Source organism: Chroicocephalus ridibundus, chromosome 23, assembly GCF_963924245.1.
Source record: "Chroicocephalus ridibundus chromosome 23, bChrRid1.1, whole genome shotgun sequence".
Classification (NCBI taxonomy): domain Eukaryota; kingdom Metazoa; phylum Chordata; class Aves; order Charadriiformes; family Laridae; genus Chroicocephalus; species Chroicocephalus ridibundus.
This window is the reverse complement of record NC_086306.1, coordinates 2,532,613-2,545,124: the sequence shown is the minus strand read 5'-3', so window position 1 is coordinate 2,545,124 and position 12,512 is coordinate 2,532,613. Positions and strand designations below refer to the sequence as shown.

General features: G+C 43.4%; 1 protein-coding gene and 1 long non-coding RNA gene across 7 annotated transcripts in view; both read left to right on the top strand.

Moving 5' to 3' along the window:
• LRRTM4 (leucine rich repeat transmembrane neuronal 4) overlaps positions 1–12,512 on the top strand; it is a 571,952-nt gene that overhangs the window by 491,197 nt on the left and 68,243 nt on the right. The window lies entirely within an intron of this gene.
• Positions 3,628–8,201, top strand: LOC134526660 (uncharacterized). The gene is made up of 2 exons (XR_010074015.1): positions 3,628–3,882; positions 4,391–8,201. It is a non-coding gene; the product is annotated as an uncharacterized LOC134526660 (long non-coding RNA).

Below are 12,512 nucleotides of genomic sequence, written 5' to 3'. Positions count from 1 at the left end.
CCTAATTAATGTATTGAGAAACAACATGAAGTGGCTTGTCTGTGATTGTTCATTAAGTCACTGGTAAAAGCTTGGAATAAAATCAGGAGATCTTGAATTTGCATCCGTTGCCCTTCCAGCAGCTTGTTCTTTTTATTTATTTCTTTATTTTTAAAGGTGTCTGCTCCCAGCATCTCTGACAAATCAGTTCACTTTCAATTTAGTGGTGCTGACGTCAGGGCTATGGCTGGCATCTGAGCACCTAAGATAATACACTTGTAAATAAATGTTTGCATACTTTAGGAGTTAAATCTGCATGAGTTACCGGTGGGGATCAAAGGTGTGCGGTTCCTTGAGCAGACGTGTTGATGAGTTCTCCCCTTCATTTCAAATTACAGGAACGCCGGGTCTTGCACCATTTGGGTTCCCGTTCAGGGGAATGCTTTAGTTATAGCAGTGAACAAATTGGAAGATCTTTTGGCAGCTCGCGTATTTTCATGTGCCAGGAATTATTTCCCTAGAACATACAACTGTACTTTTAATGTTTACTGGATTTATTTGGAGAAACAAGTGGAATAGTATGATCTGGGCTAGAAAGCTTTGACTTGGCTACCTGTAAAGTTACTGTAGTTAACAGATAGCCAGTGTAATCTAGCATTGAAACGTTGTTGGCAGTGAAGTATTTCTATAGAGGAGTAAAAGAATAAAGTAAGAGCATAATAGGTGAGGAAACATACGGCTTACTTAAATCAGAACAGTATTTACATATGTATTTTATAGCTGCAAAGATGACACAGCCTGGATTTAAGCGCCGTAGCATCTCGATATCCCTATGTGTATGTGCGGAGTACAGTGCCTGCAAGCTGGGGGGTAAGGGGGGGTAAAATGACGATTGGAAGGAGGACAGCATGGGTGTAGGCTGGTGGACTAGAGTGGAAGGCAATGGAGCTGGCTTCATTCTTGTGCTCGTAGTCCACTTTATATCACTGTGATGCATTATCCCCTCCATTTGGGAACAGTTTAAAAAGTGCCTTGAGATCTACCAAGCTGTATTAGAGTTAAGGTATTGTTGTCATCTTTCTTGGCTTATCAAGTAGCTAAAAGACTGATGTTAATAGCTTTAATTTCACTGCAGACTGTAAATCTCCCATCAAGTGGAGTGCTTTGTGTGCCGCAGCTCTCTCTCACAGCGCGCTGCCTTGGCTTCCCTTATATGATTTCAAAGCCAGAATTACTCATTCTCAGTACTTGCTCCTGAGTCTCTACATATATATATATACATACACACTCTGTATATATGCATATGTAAAAATTGTATTTCCATTGGCCGTAACACGGCATAAAGGAAACTTGGCATCACTGGCAGTCGCAGATCGATAGATTCATTCAATAGCACTAATTATTGAAATCATAAGGATGGTGAATACCTCTCAGCTGTAAAGAGTTTTGAAGTGAGATCTTGGGAGTCTGTTGTGTTTTCAAAACGCAAGAAGCCTGTGTGGAATTAAGATCATTATTACTAATTTTAGGCCATGTAAGCTGTCAGTCCCTGCTCTGTGTGGGACTGAGAAATTTAAGCTGCATTAGAGCAGTGCAGCACCGCTTGGAGCCAAAAACATCCATTTTTTGAGATATACAACTTTGTAGACAAAAAGCGATGTTCTAGGAGGCAGACCTTTGGCGTCCTCGCGGTGTTTTGCCCGGTTTTATTCACGGGCACTCTCACATTTAACATTCCCCCTCTGGTGCGGGCAGTCCTGCAGACCGTCACAGTGGAGGCGCGTGAGTGTCTTCCACCTTCTCTGCTGAAGGAGGGGCCAAACCAGAGCTGCTCATTTAGGAACGCTTGAAAATGTTTAGAACTGGAAAGATAGGTTGAATGAATGAGAACGCTGCCCAAAAAGCCTTGCACGGGGAACATATTGTTACTCATTGCTTTGGGATGATAAAACATGTTTAGAGCTACACGGCCCTTGACTGTGTTAGAGGGGAGAGCACGTGGCACTGAACAAAGTAGAGGTAACGGTTTCCTTGCGTGCGGTAGGGCTGGACCTGGGGTTAAAGTTGAGCGAGTCGCAAGGCGTGTGGCTTTACACAAGTGAATGTTTCAGGGGTTTCACTTTTCCTCTTGCCCAGCCAGATTATGACAGTGTTTAGCAATCTAAAAGGAATCGTTTGTTTAATGGGTCCCTGGGATGTATCCCCAGGCTCAGAAAGGACTTTGAAACCTTTGGGTAAAAGGAAGCGTTATGTTAGTTGTCAGTCAGTGGATGTATGATTCTGCGCAGATTGGGTTACTGCCGTACGATAGGAGTGAGCAGCGCTCCTTGCTTTCACGGTCAGTCCCAAACCAGAAGAGGCACTGAAGTTCAACAACATTTGAGCAGTGGAATCAGACTTTATTTTTGTAGTTTTATGCAGATATTGTGGTGCTTTGGAGCACTGATCTCGAGGGGGTAGGCAGACACGCAGTTCAAGACAGTCCCATGCCTGGGAAGAGCTTGCGGCTCCTCATTATTAGTATTAATCTGCTGTTTTGATAATTCATCTTTGGGTTATGCTTAGCAGCAGCACTGATTTTAATAGATTACGAATTACTCTGTGGAGAAGTTCTCAGCAGTGTGGATTTTAAAAGGAGGCAGGAAGGAAAAAAGAGAGAGCAGTGGAAAAAAACAGAATAGAAATTTCCCTCTGTCCTTTTCCAGCTGACTGGGAACGGGTTGACAGTATTCCCAAGGCATGACATAGCATCTATTAATTCTGGGAGCAACGCTCCACGCATGGCTAATGATCCACTGTATGGATTCATTTCCTTTGGTTTCAACAGCTTCGTTCTGAGCATTAGAATGATGGATTTGGCTTGATCCTGAAGGCTTCCATTTGAAAGTCAAAACTTCTCATGGAAGAATGCTTAACCCTGTTAGCTCCCGCGGTAATGTTCTCCCACCCCAAGGGCAGGAGAGCAGGGGGCTCCGAAGGTAGTAAGCCCACGGAAATCGTTACTTGGGTGCAAGTAAAAATGGCAAATTTATTGCGGTAGGAGTCCTAGAAAGGTGAGAGCACATAAAGAGGATGAGAATTTGCATGGGCTGTCCCAGTGTTTGTGTTCGGTTCCGCTCGGCCCCGTTCAGAACTGACGTAGGGAACTGGTTAAGGGCAGAGTATTAAAATAAAAGCCACAGAGTCATATTCTGTGGTATAAAATAACTTTGGTAATGCTAGTATAGCTGCTCAAGCTTTAAATTAAATATTACATTAAGATAGCGCTGTCTATGTGAATGCCTAGTGTTCCGTTTGTTTGAAGTAAATATATTTACTGTTTTCCTGTTTTTTTTTCTTGTTCACTTAGTCTCTCAGTGATGCATGTACACAGAGTTGACAATTTGCAGTGGTTAGATATGAAATATGTGCTGCTTTCCCCCTGCAAATTATGGGCTTGCATGCACTGTATCAAGTTTATTGAGCGTCCTAGAATGCTTTGCAGATTCCAGATGATTGTTCTCATTATCCATTGTGTACCATTGAAGGGGAAAGCCGCTTTCTTAATTTAAAAGTCTAACAAGTTGAAAAGCACAAAGAGTTTAATACGAAAGCCCTCAGCGTGTTAGTGCTGCGAACTCGCCAGGACAGCCAGTTGGGTATGTGGGCGGGCAGACGAGCCACGGTCCCCAAGGTGACCACGGTCACCTGCAGGTCTCTGCCGTGGCCACGCTTCCTCCATACGCACCGTGGTACCATCCTCTCCAAGAAAGAGACCGCCTACAACTCACCGTAGGAGAAACGCACACGCATGGGCAGTTACCGTTATGTACAATAAGTTTAAAACTTAATCTGTGATCAGGATTCATGAATTAAATCCGTTGCTCTGCAAATTGCCTTTCAAAGTAACTGTGGGAAAACCAGGTAGGTCTTGTCTGTGAGGTTTTTAAGGGATGAGTTTGTGTTTATTTCATATTTTTTCTCAGTGCAATGGTGCTTGAATTCAATATACTTTTGTTCTCCTTTTTATAAAGGCAGACACGGTAAAGAACATTCTCATACTCTAAATCCATGCTTGTTCTGAAAAGGGCTGTCCTGATTTAACTGTACGGGGGCACTCGGAACAGTTCATTTATTTAGACAAAATCTTGATCTGCCGGTGTCTGTCTTTCCCCTCTTTAAGATGAACAGTTAAAATGTATGCGTGACACAGTACCATGCATTTCAGTGATTGTTTTAACCAGGTCAGGATCTGTCTCAAAGCTTAAAAACTAGATAGAAGCAGAAGCAGCATGTTTTGGAGGAGCTGAAGCTGTGGTTCTGATTTTCTCTTTGTCTCTTTGCTCATTTTGCTCATTGCCTGGTTACAGATACAAGTTCCTTTTTTCTTTTTTTTCTTTTTTTTTTTTTTTTTCTCTAATGGGGAAAGCAGGCTGTGAATAGATGACTCATTTTATTGATGTTAAATTGAATATACTTCATTGAAGACAGTGGACCAGGCACTGACCTGGTGGGAGAACCTTCCACATGTGGAGATCTGGATTCAACTGTCGATAGCAGCGGAGTGAGGTCCGTGTATAAAGTAGAACATAAGTCCTGGTGTTTAAGGTTGAAGATCTGGAAGTTGTGCTGGAAAAAAATGGAAATCTTATCAAAAGCATCCGAATATTCAGCTTGACATGGAGATGAGATTCCTCAATATAAATGTTTCTCTCCCGATTTATGATGTCGTGGCCAGCTGCTGCATGGAGGATTTTCTTGTTTCTTATTTTTTCTTTTTTTAGAGGGCTTTTGTTTTGGGGTTTTTTGGGGTTTGTGTTTTGCTTGTGTATGGGTTTTTGTTTTTTTTGTTTCTTTTTTTAACGGAGTGACTGAAGCAGCTGCTGTCTAGCTGGGAAGAAAATGGATAACTCCTCCCTGCAGCCATCAGGGCGCTTGCACTGCAGTCATTGATTTCCTTCCCTGCCAGGCGGTGCCTGCTCCGCGCTCTCTGCAGAAGGCAGCCTGCATCCTTGACGGACTTCATTATCGGGGCAGTCGTGCAGAGACTCCGCCGATAGACTGTAATGGCATTATTCTGGAAAGGGTAGTGTTTGATGGAGCCACTTGGTTTAGAGACCCTGAAGACCACTTCTGTTGTTCCCTTGCAGTGGCGGCGTTGGAGGGAGGCGAAGAAGCTGCCTCGCTAATGGGAAGGTTTCTGCCGCTTTCAGGATGGAGCCTTCGGATGCTTTTCTTCTCTTTCTAATTTTTCTCGCGTACTTATCAAGAAGTCAAGAAGCTGGTTGCAGCTGTGGCTGTGGAAACTGAGCTGCAAAGCTTAGATGAGCTCTTTTAAAAACATGCCTTTTGATTTGGACATAAAGGAGCGGATTCTGATAGATACTTGACCCCACAGGATCCAAATAGCCCTGGTTATTGCTCTTGTTCTGGCAACACGCAATTGACACTAAAACCATTAAATTCTTAAATCCCAAATCCGTATTTGCTTGAAAAAAAAAATTACATGCTTTGATTTTTGTCATGAAACGGAAGTAATTAAAAAACACTGCCATTTTGACTTAATTTGACCTCAGCAGAACCAAATGCTTTGCAGTTATCTTGTGAATATTTTGACATAACACGTTGCTGCAAGGTGCTTTTACGGAGTCAGGGCAGCGCGTTTTGATACACAGAAAAAGGTTTTGTAGGAGTGTTTTTGACGAGCTGAATTTTCGTCTGGGTGATTCGGTGTGTAAATATTGGCATGAAGACCTCCTTTTGCATGCCTGAACTGAACCAACCTCCTAGCGCCGTGGAAAGACATGGAAAATGTTCTGTGAATAAAAATTTTTGGCAGGCTCCTTTAGAAACAAGGTGTGCAGATGGAATACAAGGCATTAAATCCTTGGAGTGTTAAAAAAAAAAAAAAATAGTTGTTTTTCAAGGGAATGATTTTTCTAAAATGCAAGAGGGAATTTGATGCCTTATTTCATTCTCCTTCAGTTGTGCATCAAAACCTTTTGCAGCTCTGTTTATTTCTTAAGAATAAAAATGAATAATGTGTTCAAATACCAGATGGGGACATAAAGTATACTATTAATTAGAAACATCTGTATTAATTGAATAATATCAATGATTAATAACTGTCCGGCTTTGAAAAATAGAATTCCTATTCCAGCTCATTGATTTTTGCATTGTTTTGTTTTTAAATACCTACCTTGTATCAGTTAAAATTAAAATTAACGTTGTCATTATTAACTTCTAGCTATTAGAGCTGATGGTAACGCTTGTTTTTTATATTCCTTGAAAATACTTCAGGCATAGTTGCTGTCTAGACACTATCATTTTCTATTCAATCCCAAACTGTTCCCAGTGTGGTTTCTGGTTGTAACATCACGGTGGGAGAAGTACCATGAAATGAAACAGAATGCTATCTATAGGATCTTTGTCATAGGAGAATTCACTTAGACTGGCAAACACGGTTCAGATTTTCCTCTAAATTAAGTTTTGTGTGTTACTTGTTTACGATCAGAGAGCTACAAGATGTCCGACATTGCCAGGATTCAAAGCATTCAGGTTCTTTTGGTTTTTAGAGGGGAAAAGACAAATTAAAAAAAAAAAAATCTCGACGCAATCAATCTGCCGAAACATTGTGACGAGTGCTTACCATGCTAATCGATATTACTTCGGTCTGTCTTTTTATGTGCTCTGAACTCTCTTGTCCTTGAGTGTAAGCTTGCCGAGGAGGGGACTCCTTCACTTCTGCGTTGGCATCCCGGCCACCGCTGGGCTCCATTAGCCTCGAAGGAAGCCAGTAACGCACCCCGAGGAAAAAAAAATAATCTGCAAACAGAGTTTTGAGCTGTGCCAGCAACAAAGTCTGGCTCTTGGGGGGGTTGGGAGAGTTGGGTGTCTTGTTTTGGTGGTTTGCGTTTGGTTGGGTTTTTAAATAACGTGTGGCCATCGCTGAACGTCGTGGTGCTTTGCCGCATCAACGGGGGCTTGAAGGAGTGGAAGGAAGGAATGAAGAAGGGAGGAGGGGGCAGGTTGCTCCTACTTGGTTTCAGACTGTGCCTAGATTCTTACCGTTGTACCTTAAATCCGCTGAGTCCATGGAGAGGAGTAGGTGCTTTCAGAGGTTAGTTTAACCTTGAACTGGGCTTCCTGGTTCTCTGCAGCTGTTTGTGTCTTCTCTAGTTTAGGCCTCATTCCAACTAATGGAGAAGTTTGTGGTGACAAAGCAGAATTTTGAGAGTTTAAGACACATGGCTTCAAATCCCACCTCGGGGCAATAAGGATCATGCTGTGCTCTACCTGGGACATGCTGTGGCCATCGGGACAGCCTCGGCACTTGGGGACAAGCAGGATCAAGTGTCCCTTGGCTCTTGAGACGGAAGTTGGTCCTAGAACACTGTAAAAACACACAAAGAAATTTCTCTGATTTATTTGAATTGTGAATAGGTCGGAATTTAAGCATCCCTTTAAACATACAAACAAGCAAGAAAACAAGCAGAGCCCAATTTCAGGTAGATTTAACGTGCCTGTGGACAAGTGAATTTTTAATAGCTAATCTTACCCTGACAGCTCATGGGAAATATCAATCTATTAGGCAGGATTCGAGTGTTGAATTTTTAATGCGCTTTTAGTGATTAAAGTGCTCTCTTTCTCCACTGCTTGAAAGAGAACACAGTGGCTTTAAGGAACAGTTTAAAGCCATAACAACAATGGAGAATTAATAATTGTAGTTGACCATATTTCTCTCCGGGAGAGAAGGGCTGTGCCTATTTGCATACAAGTGTTGCGTTTGGGACATTAGAGACAAAAGGAAATCACTCATTTTGAGAGTAGCAAATGAGCCAGATCCGCTTGAAAAGGATCCTGTGATTTTGTTGTCTCCGTTAGCAAGTGATGGGGGACCGACCGTTGTGGGCCTCTGGTGAGGGGAAGTGAGGCCTGAAGAACAGAAACGAGCATAACACTAAGGATTTCAGCCAAGGATTTAGGCTTGGCATTCAGCTGGGGATTGTTCGTGCAAACGGACACGTGAGGACAGAATCTCAACGTTGTTGAGGTGAAGATGTGCTGGGCCATGGATGTTAGCGAAACCAGAATTTACAGGGAGATTGCCCAAATCTGCAGAGGTAGCTGATTCCTTGCTGTTCTTGCAGCTGGAGCAGAAAGGCGTCACAGCGTGAAGGGTGTTAGATCCCTCTGTAAGAGGAAAGATAATACTTCACCTTCCTGTTAGGGAGGGAAGGGGGGGGAAAAAAAAATGCTTGGCCCCTAAGCTGTTTGCAAGGCTGCGATGTGCGAAGCAGAGCGTGGCTTTCCAACGCCACAGCGTGTGCGTTCCTGGTAAAAGGAAGGAAAATAACACTCTCAGTCTAGACTGTTCCGCTTGAGTTCTGCAAGCAAAGATGCAATTGCTGGAGTTCGTTCCCTCTGCACACGTGCACCGTTCATACCCCAAAGCGTTCTCGACCGTGCGGTATGCACGCCAGCTTACATGCCCACTTCTAAATTAGTATATGATAACTCTAAATTCCTATTGAAAAAGTGCTTTCAGAGACTCTTTGCTCAGAATCGCCCCATCCGCCCCAAATTTGTCTTTTAAAGAAGCTTCAAAATAAGCCATTGCTGGAACTTTTCTTCTCTCACTCTTTCCTCTTGTTTTGCTATTGCTAATGGATGTGTTATTGTAATAATGAATTACCGAATTTAATTGTGAAACTTGGTCTGGGATTTATGTTGCTGTGCTGTATGTGACAAATCGATAGCAGGCTGGGAGTCCTGTAATCAGAGGAAAGATGCTCCAAGCAGGAACACTTACATTGTGTCTTGGGTTTACAGCTGACAAGTTGAAGGAGTGTTGGCAAACCCCTTCTCCTCCCCTCTGCTTGCATCAGTTATGTGTGAAAAGACCAGAACGTGAACTGGGAGAGAGGGGTGCTTGGGTTAACGGAACATTTTGTTAGTACTTTGCCTCTGGAAAACTTGCAAAGACTCGATTGCGTTCCTTATCTGTTGGCCTCTCGATGAGAAGAGGATTCTCAAGCACGAACTTCTCCCTCCGCCTGCTTCAGTTCAGTAGTTAGGATAAAACACAGGGTGCCAGCGTGAATTTTCAGATATTTGAACTGACAGAAGTTAAAATATGACCCACTTCCCAGTCAAAATGTTCAGCTAATCCTTTATCTCTCTCTGCCTTCAAGTGACGCTTCCACCAGGCCGTCTTGAATAATCTGATCCAACCTGATCCAGCTGGAGTACGCATGGATGAAGGGAATGTTCACGTATATTGAATCAATAGTGTGATTTAACAGATGAATTAAGGTATATCTAGCTTCATTTGGGATCTGCTTCATAAACCCTTTGAAATTGGTAGGGAAATTCTGTTTGCTTTGGAGTTTAATGAATTAGATAAAGGGAAGAAAAAGACACTTATCAGCCAAAGGGAAGAAAGTGTCTGATACTGTAAAATATAATGATGGTGATTCGCAGTGGTGGTTTTGCATTCACTATTAAAATACATATTGCGTGACAGCAGCTCGTTCACCTACGGAAAATAAATGTGAATTACATACCGGTAGCCTTTGTTGGGAGGTTGGTATATTAGGGCTGTCCTAATATGTGGGCAGCAGGCAAGGGACCTGGCCTGAAGAGTGCTCATATTGAAATATGTATCTGTACGGCTTCCTCTGGTGTTACCTGATGCTCTGTCTCACACCAGAAGCATTTAAATGTGTTGGATCTTTGGCTGTTGTAATGGCAATAGGGAGAGATAGATCGGTGTACAGCAGCTTTGGCTGCGACCATCATACTTTTTGGATGTTAGGTACGTGAGCAGTGCACAGCCCATGGTGTTTGTGGGGAAAAAAAAAAAAAAAATAGAACAACACAAACCCCACACAAACCAAAATGTAGAGGCAGAAGTTAATTTAAAGCAGATGATGGTATATATTGATACGAGGCTGTTGACTTCAGCGGCACCGTTTTGCGTTGTGTCGTATGCTTTGGCTTACTCTGTTCAGAACAACCTTCAGACCCATCGGAAAATGCAGTGATGAAGCGGGGTCTGCCAGCCCTAGGATTCCTTCTCGTTTCAAACAGTCACTCACGGCGGCGTCCTCTGGCACGCGGTGGTGCGAGGAGGGAGCTGCAGGGCGGTGAGGGACGGGGACTAGCTGGGCGGCCCTCGGTGTTGGGGGTTTCTCTGTTTCTCCGTTGTATGGAGGTAGCTTCAGTCAGAATTGGGAACGAGGAGCCGATTCGCAGGCCCAGAGCTCAACAACAAAAACGGTGACACGACTAGCTGCAGTTTATAAAGCTGCTTTCGCCATTTAGGGCTTTAAAATAAGCAAATACAAAGCAAGGAGCACTTAAGTCAGAGCATTTTTCTAGACTCCGTCAGTATTAGTGTAAAAACTCCAGTTATCTAGTAATTAAAAAGCCACGTTGGGTTCTTGCCTTTTCAGTGTCAGTACAAACTGTAAATTAAACAGTGCTTCGTACTCAAACAGGTAGCTCCAGTTAATTTATGGAGAGATTTTTCTATTTTAAAAAAAAAAAAAAAAAAAAAAAAAAAAACAAAAAACAACAACAAAAAGATTTACTGTGATAGTAGCAGAGCAGAGGAGGGCAGCTGGGCTCTGGTGGATGTCTGGCATCTGGGAGGAATGAGAACAGCACTGCTGGGACTGGAGAGGGAGAAAATGATGATTTTTCAACCTAAAAGAGTGCCTTCACTGCTGGGGGGTTCCCCGTGGCCCACGGGGGAAGCAAGATGACATCTGGGAATGTTTGTTTATCCTAAGTATTTCTGTGATTCCTCACACTCTTCTACTTTAAAGATGTAGAACATTATAATGTTCCTCTTCACAAAGTGCCCAAAACCCAGGGCCAAGCTCCCACAGGGGACACTGAGTCGATGATTTATCCAAGGTTACACTGGAATTTTGTGGCAGAGCACAGAATCGGACGTTTGCGTTCTCCCACCGCTGTGTTTTGGAGCACTGTTTCCAAATCTTGAAAAAAGATGAGTAAAGCCATTATCTAGAGATGTTACTTATTACAGGATTTCTTATCGATTGAAATATAACACGTTTCTGTAAAACACATTGAAATTACTCTCGCACAGGGTGGGTATGAACCTCCTCGGTTCAGAGTGTTAGCTAAGCGATAAACCACTGGAGTTAAACTGTTTTACAAATTCCCACAGTTTATTTTACTCAGTGTTTGAAAGCTACTTTCATCCTCTGTCCTCCAAACAGTTTTCCTCAGAGCTTTCCTTGACAGCACAGAAGCAAGCCATGATGTTTTTCAAGATATTAACCATTAACTTTGTTTCTTTGTTTTTAACTCATTTGACCTTTATGTCTGTAAAATTTGCTTTGAGATATTTGGAGAGTGGTATTTCTTGCGGTGTTTCCCTGTCTCTGTCCTGCCTGGGGATGATGAGAATGCAATTCAAAATCCCAGTCGTTCTGTAATGGGGATGTTTTAAACCAGGATTGAGGGACATGTTAAGGAGTGTTACGAATGCTTTGAACTTAATGATGGTGATAATGGGGTTGAGTGTTTATGGGTAAGAATCAGGGGCAGGGCTAACAAGGCAGATATCGTAGGAGGAGTCTGTTATAGACCGCCCAATCAGGATGAGGAGGCAGATGAAATATTCTATAAACGGCTGGGAGAAGTCTCAAGATCGCGAGCTCTTGTCCTCGTGGGGGACTTCAATTTGCCGGACATCTGCTGGGAATACAATACAGCAGGGAGGGAACAGTCTAGAAGGTTCCTGGAATGTGCTGGGGATAACTTCCTGACACAGCTAGTGAGAGAGCCAACTAGGGAAGGTGCCCTGCTGGATCTGTTGTTTGTAAATAGGGAAGGTCTTGTGGGGGATGTGAAGGTTGGAGGCTGTCTTGGGAACAGTGACCATGAAATGATAGAGTTTTCAATTCTGCGAGAAGCAAGGAGAGGGGTCAGCAGAACTGCTACCTTGGACTTCCGGAGGGCGGACTTTGGGCTTTTCAGGAGCCTGGTTGACAAAGTCCCCTGGGAGGCAGTCCTCCAGGGCAAAGGAGCCCAGGAAGCCTGGGTAATTTTCAAGAAGGAAGTCTTAAAGGCGCAGGAGCAGGCTGTCCCCATGTGCCAGAAGACAAGCCGTCGGGGAAAAAGGCCGGCCTGGCTAAACAGGGAGCTAGTGTTGCAACTTCGGGAAAAAAAGAGGATCTATGGCCTCTGGAAGGAAGGGCAGGCCACTCAAGACGACTACAAAGAGGTAGTGAAGCTATGTAGGGAAAAAATCAGGAGGGCTAAAGCCCAGCTGGAGCTAAACCTGGCTTCTGTTGTCAAGGACAACAAAAAAAGCTTCTATAAATATATTAGCAATAGGAAGAGGACTAAGGATTATCTCTGTCCTCTAGTAGATGGGGCCGGCAACATAGTGACCAAGGATGAGGAAAAGGCTGAGGTACTTAATGAAGTCTTTGCCTCAGTCTTCAGCAGTAGGACCAGTTGTTCCCTGAGCACCCAGACCCCTGAACTAGAAGACAGGGATGGGGAGCAGACTG